Source organism: Meleagris gallopavo, chromosome 3, assembly GCF_905368555.1.
Source record: "Meleagris gallopavo chromosome 3, MGAL_WU_HG_1.1, whole genome shotgun sequence".
Classification (NCBI taxonomy): domain Eukaryota; kingdom Metazoa; phylum Chordata; class Aves; order Galliformes; family Phasianidae; genus Meleagris; species Meleagris gallopavo.
In genome coordinates, this window is record NC_139406.1 from 24457931 (window position 1) to 24472789 (window position 14859).

Consider the following 14859-nt stretch of genomic DNA (forward strand, 5'->3'; position numbering starts at 1 on the left):
ATCATTTATTTGACCTTAATCTGTCACTGGCAGAGCTTCCAGGCTGCACTGTATTAGCAGATGGATAATCGGCTCCAGCTGAAATTACTTGCACAGTTAAGTAGTTTATTTTCTCATTTTCCTACAGCGAGAGTCTCCAAGAACAGGGCTGGTGTATCAACACCTACCTGTGTTTCTGCATAAATGCAGTGGGCCTGTGTGGGTATGGAGCTGAGGTGTTATCTGCTAATTTCTGCCACTGTACAAGAAACAAACTGTGTGAGGGGAAAGTCTGCTCTGCCTTCTGAAGCCCCTTCCAGAGGGTGTGGAGAGGGAGAATTTTCCCAGCCCTCCTTCCCTAGAAGACTATCTTCTGTTCTTTTCTTCCTTGGAATAGCTCACAAGGCTTCCTTTTGCTGGGATTCTCTAAAAAGTCTTTGTGCTGTGTGGTGAGGAAGTAATTAAAAGAAAAATATTACCATAGCAGTAAAGTGAATTAGAAAATCATAAGATTCAGAGCAAATAAGACTCAGCTGACAAAATCAGAGAAAGCAGTGATTTTGAATACATAAAATCATATTGCCTATCACTTGTGCTAATGGGTTAAGGACAGATTTTAATAGGAGTTTTATAAAAGTGTAAGTAACCTACTCCCCTCCCCCACAAAAAAAAAAAAAAAGTAAAAAATTATTAGTGGTGCTAATTGCACCTGAACAACTCAAATACTGTTAGAGCAGAATGAAGTGCTGTGCAGTTCCTGTGTTCCCAAAGTAGTAGTGTCTCACTTGAATACAAAGATGCAGAGGGATATTTACTATAAATTAAAGCAATGTCAGTCAGTTGTGCATAAGCTAAGTGGCACACTCAAGGGCTGCATAAGGAAAGAACTCACTCAGGAGTTACACTCAGAAATTTGCATTTGAGGAATAGCAGTATGGATGCTCAGTAACGGAGTTACAGAACTATCATGGTTTTGGTTTGGTGGAAAATTGTCATTTGAAGCTGAGTTCTCTCCTTGACTCGTAAACCTGACATAACTGTTACTGATGACATGGGGTAATTTTAATGAAACATAATTGAAAGAAATTGGAAGGCAGGTTGGGTTTGAAACTCCCATCTCAATTATATTAATTCTGCTTTTATTAACTGCAGACAAAGAAATTCATTTAGCTGTGCTATATTCCTAACAGAATCATGGGTAAATGACATTCAAAGGAAATTGAAAAAGGAAAGATGTCCCTCTGCTGATAGTTTCAGGAGCTGAATTAAGAGCAGTATGGTCAAATATCCAGTAGTCCATTTAGAGGCAAGTAAAGAAAACTGACGAGAATTGAATCATTTAGATATACAGTAGAAGGGAGTAAGTTGTGACATGAAGCCGCAGGAAAATTCCACAAACATTCAGTATTTGCTAATGCTAAGGCATTGCACTGTGAAAGCAGCAGGTCCGTAACCTAAGTGCTGTTGAGCGCCCTACACCTGTGCCACATGAAGGCCGAGTCTCTTACATCAGCTGGTTCCATCCCCTGATCCAAGTGCCCTCACCACACTCGTGCCCCAGGGCTCCACCAAGGACAGTGGCAGAGCAGATACCTACACGCCTTCCACTGCCAGCATTAAGTGTGTCCTGCTCAGGAATAAACATTGTACCTCACATTTAGCAGTTCGCTTGATTTAGCCAGTGCTGCAGACCCAAGCACAGTAAGAGATGGAGAACTGCAGACTTCTAGTACAGATTGTTTGGAGATCACTGTTGGCCCGCAGTGTTCAGGATTTATCTAAGGGCAGGGTGATACAGTGTGTGCACATGAACTGCGAGTGAATGCAGTAAGATTGGTGTAACCAGATATCCTCCATAGAAGTACAAGGAATTAGTAAAATAAATAGCATTTTAATCTTCTAGCAACCTTGTAGTGCAAAGTCCATTATTCCAGTATAAGTAATTACATTTCTAGTTCAGTGTCTGAATCAAGTAAGAAGCTGTGATCTTTTATTGCTGTTTTTTTAGGGTAAAAAGTGGGAATGACAAAAATACTTGCAGAAGCCATATGAAACGGCATCTTTGCTGGACTTAAAATTCACAGGCAGCATTCTCCCTAGTTCTGAAGAGTCCCTGGACTTTGCATAAATCAGCAAGCAGTGGCATTTTCCTAATGTCACTAATGACATTTTGGCCAACAGGACCTCAGCTGACTTTGTTCACTGCAGAATTGTGCATGGCATGTCCTGAAGGGAATTACTGCATCTCTGTGTTTGCTTGCATTATTCTTCAGCTGCCATGCCCAACAAGTGCAATTAGCTGTCCAGTGAAACAAGATCTTTCATTACCATCTTGTCTAATGCTTAATCAAGGAATAATTCTCTGGGATATTTGTTACATGTGGTGTAAATAAATAGTTTCCTTCTCAGTGTAGTGAATCAAGTTACTGTTGTCAAATGGCGAATAATGTAAGACACGGTCTACCCAGAGGCACCGTTTTGTTGGGATAAATCAGGGAAACTGGACATTGATCTGATGCAATGCTGTAGAGGTTATTATACAATAAACATAAGAAGATATTATTCCAGGCTCATACAGATTTATATCAGCTGAGGGGCCAGGAAAGGTTGCAAAAATCTCTTACCAGGAGGAAGAAGAACACACCAAATGTTTGGCAATAGCTGTGCTGCTGTTACTCGAGTGTCAGTGATGGATCAAGACAATGTTGATGTAACTTGTCTGAACTTACCAATGCCAAGTTACACTAGAGGGAGGCCTGTCATGCTGCTGTCTGCCCTCTGCATTCCAGGATTACACATTGCGTGGTGTTTTTCAGTGTACCATACCTCTAGGGTCCTGCCATCTCACTTCTTTACTGTGGTAGGGCAAGACTGCATTTGTGCTGATATCCCATTGGTCTCAGAACAGGCCTAGCTGAGAGCTCAGCACATAAAGTACTCTAAGAGATGTAAAAAACAAAGTATCTTACATCTGAGAAAGGATTAAGTGACCAGGGCCCATGCTGTCCAGATGTATAATGTCTCTGAGTGTCATGCTCCTCGGGAGGTTGTAATGTGCTCCCATTTAGTTAGGTTACTGATTCCCTTACTGTTAAGATATAATGCACTCCTTTTAGTTGGAGAACAAGGCAGTAAAAGAAGTGCTGGAACTGCTCATTAGACTGGGGATTGTGACCCACAGCTCGCCTTCCCTGGGCAGAAGAGGCAAAGATGGAAGGTGGGGTGGGAGAATGGGAAAACCATTATTTCCAGATTAAGGCATCAAACCAAGTCTCTTTTATACTAGTTTGATTCATGAAAGACACATCCTTGCTGATATTTTGAGGCAAACAAACAAGTTTTTTGTTTGATCAAAAAGAATACTATCCAAGAACAAATGAGCAAAGTGTGAACTTTAACAAGCTGACACCGATGCAAAGAGAGAGTAAGTTTGCATTAGATGCTGTTGTGAGCTGTTGGACCAGTGAGGGAGGCAGATACAGCACTCATGGCACCTGTAAACTGCTGTTCTCTTCCTGTTTAAACCTAGCTGCCTGGTTTTCTGTTGAATTACAATGTCAAACAGCTCTGCTGCTGACTTGTATGCAATATTAAAAATTCGAAGTATATGATTTTTGTTTATTTATTATGAATTAAATTGTACTATAATAATTCAGAGATGAAAATGTTCCTGTTGCAGAACAGGAATCTTTTTTCTCAAGCTTAGTAACTGTGCATTGTAAGCTGTGAAGATCATGGCTTGGGCTTTCAGCTGCAGGGGGAAGGTGTCTGGGCTGGCCAGGAATGAGTCGGAATGCTCCAGAGTCTGACTAATATCTCAGCTTGGGATGTAGGAGATGACAACTGCCATGATAGGCAAGATTCCTCTGTGACTGTGGAGGGGTTGCTTACTCTCTTTAGGCCTCACTTCTCTAGCTACAGACATTAGAAAAATAGCAGTTCACAGATGTATGAAAGGAGAAATGCGTTGATGAACGCTGAAGCATTATTCCATGTACACATTGATCGGGTGGAAATGAAGAACTTGTGGACAAATGACTGAATTGCAAGACAAGTGGGACACCAATAATGGCATTTTCACCAATATCAGTTTAGAATGTGAGCATTTTTCTAAAAATTAAATTATTATTATTATTTTAAGACTATATTGGATACATGTCCTTTACTATTTTTTTATTATGTGAACAGGAGACCTGAAAAGTTTTCTAGCTGTTATTTAAAAGCAGTCATGTTTATTTTTTTTAGATTCAAAAAATATGGAAACTTAAGTCTATAGCATTTTTCTTTTTTCTACAGACTTCAAAACAAGAGAAACTTAAGGGATTTTCACCATGTTTTCCATTCACGTGTTTTTATTGAGACGGCAGAGATACTAAATCCTAACAGTGATGGACTTTCTCCATGTGGTTTGTTATGTTTAAGTAGGTAAGCATAGAAAAAAATCAAATAAATTCTGATGTGTATAAACAGCTGAGTGAGGTTTTTTGGACTGTTTTCAAGAAAGTAATTGAGAATTCAGCATTAATGTTGACATCACAGCCTTCCACGATAAACAAGAGTTTAATGTCAACTTTAATGGAGAACCAAAAAGTGTCATTTGTCAAACACTTGTCAAATCGTTCGAAATACTCTACAGATGAAAAAAAAAAAGCCACATACCCAACTATGGTCCTTCCTTTCTTGCCAGAATACCTGTAATGTGAATGGAAATTACTTTTATAATAGAAGAACATGCCATGGGATAAGTCTTTCCCAAGTAATTACCTTCTTTCACAGTAATGCTTTCATGAGAAATAATCTGATGAAATTATTTTGGTCAGGAGCCTATTTTTAATTAAATACCCTAAGGACAGCTCTGCAAGATAAAACATTTAGCTCACTTGCTTTTAATGGTTGTCAGTAAGCTCTGAATGATTCATGTGGTCAAAGAAGCTGAAGCTGTGCATGCATCCTAACTCATCACAGCCTGAATCTGAAACACCTACACCTGCTTGTCCTGCCCCTAAGCTCCCCTGTTGGCTTTTGGTGTTTGGCAATTTCAGATGGAGCACAGATGGATGAAACAACTTTGCCTTGTTGGAACACCCTGGAATTTGATCTTTTCAATACTTCTGCAGCCAAATAAGTCTCCTGTGTCCCAAACATGAGAGTTCAAGCATGCTCTCAGAAGTGCTTGCTCTGGCCATTAGCAATTGGCCTAATAACGGGGAGGCCAACTAACAATTGAGGCTGCTGATGTCTCAGATAGAAAGGGGGCCTGAGAATGTGTGTGTACATATATATTACATAGGCACGGATGTAATTCCTCTTACATGTATTTATGTATGAAGGTTACTCACACAGGCTGAATGCACACTTGAGATTTAAGACACACAGAGCACTCTGAGGACTCTAGAAATGAGTGTCTGGGGACTTTTATAAGATATTCTTCCCATTACTGCCACAGGGTCTCTAAAGGCAGGAACAGAAATGTATGAAATCATACTGTGGTATTTTACATTTTGATTTCATTTCAAATTTTTGGCCACACCGGAAACATAAATTTGCCAAGTGTTCCTCACCTTGAAACAAAACTCTAATGAGAATACGCTCATTACCGATGGAAGTGTCTGAGCCCACTAGTTGTACAGGGAGGAGAGCAACTAAAAGCAGTCCTTAGAGCATTTTAAAGCCTTTGTATGATTATGGCTCTGGCTGATAGGCTCACAGAGGTGTAACCTTCTACGTGATGTACCACATTCAGACAAACAGCTTCCAACACACAGCCAACTTGGCAGCCTCACTGGCTTGGCCACTTGATGGGCTCCATCTTACAGTGTTACACATGAATTTTAAGGAGCTGTGAAGCTGAAAGGGGGTTTGCATGATGTGTGGCTAACTTAGCTTGCTGGCTGCGTGCACTGATACTAAACACGGAGATGGCTGTATTGCTGGTGGTGCAGTGAATTTACTTCGATTTGAGGCTGACACATGGGCTCAGCATCAGCAAACAGAGACAAATCAGGAAAATGTACTTCATCTAGGAGCAATGTCACAGCATTTATTTTGTTTCAAATTTAATCTCATAACATCATGCTCTAAAGCGTTTCAAAAGAGAAAACAAGTAGTACATATGTCTTACCTCACACTGACGACCTCTGTAGCTTACAAGTGCTGATGGAATAATTCTCATAGTGCACAGGAGTAAAGTAAGTGTCGAGTTTCTTTGGGGAAAGTAAAGGAACCAACAGAATAATTGAGCTCCCCCAGGTCACACAGCACATTTACGTTCCACTTAGAAATACAGATCAGACCTTTCCACTAGCTGCAAATCCCCTTTTCCTGAAAGCTCCCTGAAAAAGAATAATATCTGGATTAGGAGCACAGAAATTCTGTACTGTACAGAAGCGCAGTGCAGAAGAGGACAAACTGTGATGCTAATAAGCAATCAGCGAATCTCCATCTCTCCTGATCTTTGATATATTAAAACAATTGATATGAAGTTTCTGATTAGATTGAGTATTCCAGCAAGGTACTTATTAATCAAGCCATTTGTCTCTTACTAAGCTGGAACAAACGCCCTGATCATTCGCAGTTAACATGCTTTTATTCAAAATAACACACAAGCCTTAACTCGGGCTTCAAATGAAAAAATAAATTCAAATAAGTGTCTGTCTTAAAAATCTCATGAGGAGCTTATTTTGTTATTCAGGTATGATATTTCTTTACTAGTAACAGATATTTGGAGTGATCGGGACGTGCCCTACACGTTATTACAGGCAGCCCTGTGCTGGAAGCAGTCAGCGCCAGCAGGACAGCCATCAGTGCGGCTGTGCCGGGCTGAGCACACAGCCATGTTGCTAATGACCGATTGTCACAGCAGTCAGTGCTCTGCTGGTGCTGCTAATTTTTCCCCTGCTTCTTTCATGGGACTCTGGTTGTCTGTTAGGCGTAATATTGTCGTGCTAAAGTATGCTTAACAGAGTGTAATTGCCACTTAAAGCATTTTTTTTCCTCTCCATAATTTTTACAATGTGTATAGCAGTAGAATACAGAGTGTAGGCTTAGAAAATACGTTTGTGTCCAACTTAGGAATTAATTGCTTCTGGAGGTCTTGGCACAGACCTGTTTCAGACCATAGGTTTCCTCTGAAAGGGAGAGGCAGTGCCTTGTCCCATCAGCCCCATCGTCACGCACTGTGGGACAGGAGCAGCAGCTCATAGTGCAGGCTCTTCTCTACAGGACTTCTGCCCTAAATATGGGTCTTTTCCCAGCAAAATCTCACAATGGGGATCTGTTGAGGCTGACCAAGGAAGGCTTATGAAAGCAATGTCTGTGAAGGTCAAAGATGCAGCTGGGTGATTTTCAAGCATTTTAAAATGAGAGCAGGTGCCAGAGGGTTGGGATGGGGCAGAGCTGAGCACATGGAATGCAGAGCTGCATTTCCACAGAAGCACACCCCACAGACGTGTGGGCTATTGCTGCCTGCTGCTCCCTCTCTCTATGTAGCTGACTCTGCCACCTGTGTGGATGTGGCACACCACTGCTCCAGGGCAGCCCAGGCTCAGGTACTCACTGAAAGAAGGTTTCTGGTAAACACAACTGTATTTTCTTGAGTTATTTTGGAAAGTCAGAATGGATGCAGCCCCAAATTATCTGTATGGGAGTCTCTGCATCTGTTTCCACATTGTGCGACTGCGAGATCATATCAGCCATCCTAAAAGGTGCAGCTTTCATCCTAACAAATCCATTCTGTTAAGGGCTCTGCAGCCATCCTGCATGCAAGTGTTGGCCGCGTGCCCTTGCAGCAGGGGCTGCTGTGGTAAGGCAGGGGGAGAGAGGTGCAGCCGCCCCAGCCTCCGTGCCCCCATTCTGTAGAGAGGAGCTCACTTCAGCAATCCTGGGCAGCTGCTGGAGCATCTCTCTCGCCCTCAGGGACTGCACAGCATCCTCACAGCACAGGGAGCACCAGGACAGCCAAACTAAGTGAGTTAAGGAGGTGAATCTGATAGCTCGTTAAATAATTAACCTCCTCCTAAGAAAGTGCCTTTTAATGAGAGAAGGAAGGACGTTTTTTTTTTGGTTTTGTCTTTTTACAGGGATTTAGCATCCCTTATTCATGCCACCGGGTAGGTTAGCAGAGAGAAACTTTTTAGTGCCTTCTGCCATCCAGCTGCTTTCTGGAGAAACAAACTGTTGGTAATACTGCGACATGATCATCAGTGCTAATGAGTAGACGTGGTAGGCCATCGTTATGCTAGACACAGGGCTATTATTATGCACTGTATATAACCCCAGCTAAAAGGGGTCTCCATCCTAAAGGATCTGAAATCCCAGGCTCCAGCCCTGCAATTTGCAGTACATGAGTGTGCTTCCTGACGTGTGTGCCATGCCAGCGCAGTCAGTCACAGGGGAGCAGTTATTCACAGCACTGCAGCCTTCCTGGAGCTGAACTGGAAATTGCCTGGGAGGACCCAGTGCTCGTGTGTGGGATTTAGCTAATATGTTTGATCTTTTCCTGGAACCGAGGCAGCTTTTGCTTGAGGAATGGCGTGGGACAATCCCAATAACTCGCTGTGAATACTGTCGCGGTGAATCTCTGGTGGTCCCAGAGGGTCTCCTGGGCATTCTTCCATTCCCATACATTGGAGGCAGTTATGTGCAGCCAGCAGCAGCTCTCCGACCACAGAAAAAGGAACAATTCACCACAAGTGCTGTCGTTGCTGCCCTTCAAGTAGATGGACAGAAGCCCCTAACTCAGCTGCTGGTACAAACACTGTCGTTCGCAAATAATTACCGTAACTTAGTTGTGCCATCTTCACCATGGGAGAAGTGTCTGGGAAAAGTCATGTATTTTGTTCTTTGCAGCACATTGTGCAAATGAAGGCATGTTAATTTGCATTTATTTATGCTAGCAGGTACATGGCACAGGAAGGGGAATTTTGCAGTGCTACGTTGCCCATGACTCCCCGGATTGTCACCGTGGTTTGACAGCAGTCAAACGAGGGCTCACTTAGAGGGGATGAGAGGAGTCCCAGTGAGGGGCTAAAGCCCTGGTGCAGCAGCATTGTGTTTATGGCCTGGCAGCCCGTTCCCTTGCTTTGCTGCCTGCAAAACGATCGCACAGCCAAGTCCCATATGCACCATAAGCATTTTATTATGTATTTTGGGATACAAAGCACATGTTGAAGAAACTCATCCGCTTTCCCAGCTGTACAATCAAACTGTGGGAGATCAGAACCAATGCTATTTATTGCCATTGCTGCAGTGAAGATAGCCCCCGGGGACCCCCACGTCCTGAACTCAAAAGTTCACTCTGACTTCTTTTCTCAGACATCTAAATAAGTGTGCTTGGATGGACTTCCTTTCTTCATCCCTCAAAACACTTGACTGGAGTAATTGGCATTGCCACTCTGTCTAGGAGCTGATGAATTCATCACTCCAAAACCAAAGGGAAAATTAGTGGTGTGAGTTTTCCAATTAGCTTTGTTCATAGCTTAAGACATAAGAAGAAATGGAAGCACGAGGAGTCTTCATTTGCAATAGATTTTTCTTTTTGTGGATCATGTATTGGGAGGGGGGGTATTGCTGCTGTAAAGAGGGGTGAGATGTAGCAATACATCTCAGAACTCTGCTGCATTTCTTTTAGCATTGGGTATCATAAGACTCCTTCAGAAATGAATAGCTGCCAGCTAACCTGAATTGGGGCTGTGCTTTGAGGAAAGCAATTCCCCAGCAAGTGTGGGTGAGGCCTGCTGGGGATGGCAGCTCTTCCTCCCTGTCCATCTGCCAGCTGCCTCAGCCCACAGTCTGCTCTATTCCCAGCTGGGAAATAATGAGCTGCAGTACAAGATAGCAAAACAGTCAAATATATTTAGGAATAGGAAAACTATTAAAACTGCATTTTAGAAAAAGTCATCATATTGGCTATCCCAGCTTAACAAGAGAACGCTTTGTCTGAGTCTTTGTGCTGCTTACAGGTGAGGCAATTTGTTTTTCTAGGGTAGGTTTGCCTTCTAATGCAAACAGTGTGCATAAAGCAATGCATATTGCATTTTCAAACCACTCCTTAAAAGAAAAGGAATAAATAATTAAGAGGAGTATGATAAGCAGTTGAAAAGCTTGTCCTCCAGTCTTTTCAATACAAGTGTAGGTATCCTAAAACTAATCTCTGTTTCCTCTAGAAATACACGCCAACAGTAATTTATTTTGTATTACATGGCGATATACTGTTTCTCAAATTCTTTCTATGCATATCTATCTATGTATATAGATATAGGTGAGAGAATGTTTCCTCACACCAGCCCTTAGCAGCCCTTGACACCACTACGGGTAAAGGAGATCTCAGAGTGCTGCTCACACTGAGCAATATCACACTTTCCCCTCTGCCCACCTATCTCTGTACCCCCAGCTCAGCCAGGTGAGCACAATCGCACCAGAATCTCATTTTTTCCATCAAAATATTTCCTTTTCAGTGGGAGACAGCTGAAGAGCTGCTCAGTGCGTGGCTCTCACAGCAGTGTAACACAGTAAATAATGTTGAATCTGACTCATCCGTGACAGTGGTAAGAATATTTATTGACTGTGCTGGTAAAGATAAAGTAGAGGAAGAATTGAGAACACAAAAAACCACCAGCATGCTGACTTTAAGGGCAGTTGGGGTGTTCTGTTCCCAGCTGCAAGGGGAGGTACAGTCTGTGCACCTGGGGCAATGCCTGGCAGGGTTGGGCTGAGCTCGTGACCTGGCTCTGCTGCTCTGCCACATCGCTGCCTCCAGCGAGCCCTTCTGCCTTTCTGGCTCACTTCTCTATTTGTCAAGTAAGATTAATTGCAATCAGATTTTCCTTCCTGCTAGCAAGATTAGAAGGGTAAAGCCAGGCATGTCTGCTAAGAAATTGGTTAGTTGTTTTTTTGGATGTCTCTTTAGCAACACGCAGTTGGGCAGAAACTTCTCCAGTCTCCCTTAGCACAGTGAGCCAGGATCTCCGTTAGGGAAGCCAAGAGCAAAATCTCATTAGGTAATCTGTGCTGCTGCACCTTTACATTTTTTCTGCATGATGTTTTTTGGAGGAACGCTGGAACCTTTGTAAGACAAAATACCACTGCCATCAATGCCTTTGTGAAGCAGCACAGTTATCTTCCTTGTCATCTGCAAATGATAAAGTGTGAAAGAGAGAAAGGAGAACTGACAGGAGCTGGCCAAAGTTGCCTTTTTCTGTTCGAAGTCTCTCAGTGTATTAAAACTGAAAACAAAACACAGCACATGCCTACGTTATCCCAGTAATTGCCTTCTTTTTCCATGTGACTCTTGCATGACGCTGCTCCCATGTCTCTATAGGAAGACAGGACATGTTTGGTGGCTGTGCCTCTTTCTCTCTCTCTCAGCGTTATTCTCTGCTCCCTCTAAAACAGGCACAGTGATGCAGACTACATAGATTGTCCTGCCTATGTAGTCTGCAGGCTACACAGATAGTCCTGCCTTCTGAAGGTTAACACATGGGTACTGGCTGAAAGCAAGGGCTTCCATGCACAGCTGGAGTGTGTGAAGCCTTTTTATTCCATCAGTGTGTTTTATGGCTGGTCACCACATGGTGACCTGAACCCCAGGAGATATCTGCCCAAGCATAGGAGCAAACGTTACTGATCTGTCAGTTTAGCATCTCGCTATTGCACACTTACAAGCTTCCAACACTGGACTTTCCACAGCCCCTCTGGACATAATTATTCCAAATCTTGCATGTATGAATGACGATGCAAATAACTCTAGCAGAGGCCTTACCAGTGCTAAACATACAAGAGAAACACCTGTAGGACAGCTTATAGGTCTTGCTGGCCATCCTGATGCTTATACAGCCCTGCACAGTGTTCATTTATTTCACAGCAGTCTGTCAGTCATAGTCTGTTCAGTCTATGACCCACCGCAATCTCCAGAACCAATTCTCCTCTACTTCCTACCTAGTTGGTCCCAATTTGTATTCATGAAATTAATTACTCCTAAACAAGTTTAGTGCTTTGCACTTGTCTTTACAGATTTTCATTCTAATATTTTGCAGTCTGTTCCTCCAAGTTGTCAACTTTACATTTAAATCCTGCCTCTGGCATTCTTGGAGGAGGAAGGTACAGCAGCAATGTGCAGAATATGGTCACATTAACCTTACATCCTTAGGAAATTGGTTAAAAAAAAAAGCAACAAGAGAATTCAAGACTTTACCATGTTGTGCTGACAACGTTCTATGTTTGCGGTGGGAGGGAAAAGCAGTCACTATGAACTTCATTCCAAATCTGGAAGCTGAGCCTCCTGAACCAAGTCCTGCTTCTACCCCAATGCTCTCCAGAGGGAGATCAACACAGAGGCCAGAAAGCACAGAACTGTGCAGGCTGTACCCAGAAGCACTCAAGCTCAGCACCACATTGCCAGCATATGTCTGTTCCCATTGATGTGGAATCACTGGAACTACAAAACAAGGCTTCTTGAAGCTAAGCATGTGTTTGAGTGCTCCGCTCGATCGGGGCCTTTATTGTCTTCTGAAGAGGTGTGAATACAGAAGCACAAGTAAGATCAACTGCAGTCACATTTTCCTACCTCCCAGTAAGACTGGCAGGATGAAATCACACGTATTGCATTCACATCTGTATTGGACTGACAACAGAAAGAGAAGCATCTGGTGAAAGCTCATTATTGGCACTTGAACAGCAATACACACTTTTAATAAAGTCACTTGTGGTAAATATGCAGAATAAGGAGGCTGTACTTTTTACAGTCTTCCTTTCAGTACAAACACTGTCTTGTTTGCAGACAGATCTGTGTATTTGATAATGACTCCAGTATTTAGCAGGGGCTATTTTGGCCTATTTGCTGGGAGCCTCTCACAGCTTAGTCTGGTTGAGCTCATTTTAGAGAGCTTCTCTCAGTTCTAGGACCATCTGTTACCCACCTTTTTTTTTTTTTTCTTCTTCTCCTTATTGGTTTTACACAGGCCCTTTAGTTCATTTTAAATTAGGATTGTTTGGGGAAAATTGTACTGCAATCTTCAGTTGCCTTCTCCCTCCAGTAATTAGATGGAAAGTACCCCATGATAAAGAGTGCTGTTGAATTTAGCAGGCTGAGAGAGAAAAGGTTGCATTGGGGATTTTCTCTGAAGGTAAGCCTATAAAACCTGCAGAACATGGTGATGACTACCAGCCTTTATGGCCATCCTAGGTGACCTACAGTGTTTTTAAATTAAACAGAACAGCTAGAAATACTGAGACTCGCTTTCCTTACTCACACTATTGACCTTTTACATATAAATGTGTATGCATTCATACATGCATATATATATAAAAATAGACACACATACCATTAACCTTTTAAATATGCACATAAAATACATGTACATAAATAAACATACATTTTATACATGTATATAATATGAAAAACATCTGCTTTATTTCCTTGGGGATTTTCTCTTTCATTTAAAAATCTCCAGCTTCCAAGTCATAGAGGTCACGAATGGGCTTGAGAAATACAGGGGAAGCAAAGCGATATTAGAAAATTTCTAGGAGCCTCTTGAGAAACACCTCCAGACAGATGACAAGTCTGTTTTGTTTCTGGAAATTGTTTTTGTTGTTTTTAATTTTGCACTCTGAGCAAGAACCAGAGAATGCTGCAGTGAAGAACTACTACTGTGGGGAAGATGCAGAAGTGGTGGTGTAGGAACAGATGAGCAATGTCGGGATGAAGGAACCTTGCCTCGATTCCATCATGCTCTTGCCATAACAGGGCTCTCTGAAATCCTCGGGGCTTAAGCCACTGGCATATTACACTGAGGAAAAAAATAAAGACGAAGAAATAGACAACACCAGGGCAGCCTGGTGTAGTGGGTGGTAGCCCTGCTGTGGCAAGGGGTTTGGAACTCGATCTTTGAGGTTCCTTTCAACCTAAGCCATTCTATAATTCTATGATTGACAAGCACAGAAGTGCTCTTCCTTTGAGTTGTTCATTTTCGGAGCAAAAAAGCTTCCTCCCTGGCTGCGGGGAACAGGGAGCACAGCAGCCCTGCCCATCCCACGGTGGCTACGGCCTGAGTCTGCCCACACGCTCATGGCTTACCCTGGGAGTGAGATGCAGGGCTGTCCTCGTGATGCAGAGATAGCAGTCCTCCAGAAATAGAGAAGAGAGTTTGTGTGTAACTTCTTCGTGACTGCGTGCGTGCAGCTATGCACCGGGAGCCAGGCGTAAGCTCTTCTACCACGGCCTGCAAGAGAGAGTAACGTGAAGAAGTAAAGCTAGACAAGGCAAGGGACATTTTGTCTGAGAAAAGGGAGCGTCGCGGTGAGAGTGCTGGGGCCTGCCGTTCGTTTTGTGCAGCTCCACCTGGCGTCAAGCCGCACAACGAGCACGTCTGCCTGCCACTGAGCGCGGCAGAACTGCGCGTTCCTCCCTAAGCTTCATCTCCTCGGGGCCTGAGGGGACACGCGTCCTGCTGCCCTGCACAGCCCGGCGGCGAAGGGACCTCTGCCCCTGGCCAGAGGGCTGGAGCGCCAGTACGCTGTGTCACTGTGCAGCTGAAACAAAGCTGCTGCGTGCGGCTGGCTTCTTCTAAGAGAGGACACATTGGCATTGACTGTCACACCAATTATAGCTTCCGGAGCTCCCTGACTGCATCTCCGCATACACAAGAGATGAGAATATCACCTCCTGCAGCGGGACGGGTCCATGCCACGTGTGGGGAGGGAGGCCGGGCTGTAAGAGCAGCTCCACCTCCCACAGAGGCAGCCACAGGCATGTTCGGAGAGAGGCTTTCCAGCCACTGGCCCCGCTTATCCTGTCTGTAATCACGGCCAGATCCATGAATACCCTGTTGCCAGCACCAGGAATAGAGCAGAGTAATACCGGCGCTTAGCAGCCCTATGGGAGGT

General features: G+C 43.5%; 1 long non-coding RNA gene across 1 annotated transcript; it reads right to left on the reverse strand.

Moving 5' to 3' along the window:
- Positions 1-13365: 13365 nt before the first annotated feature.
- LOC146544637 (uncharacterized) lies at positions 13366-14655 on the reverse strand. Its single transcript, XR_014882351.1, has 2 exons — positions 14051-14655; positions 13366-13763 (listed from the first exon to the last, which is right to left on the reverse strand). It is a non-coding gene; the product is annotated as an uncharacterized LOC146544637 (long non-coding RNA).
- Between the last annotated feature and the right edge of the window lie 204 nt (positions 14656-14859).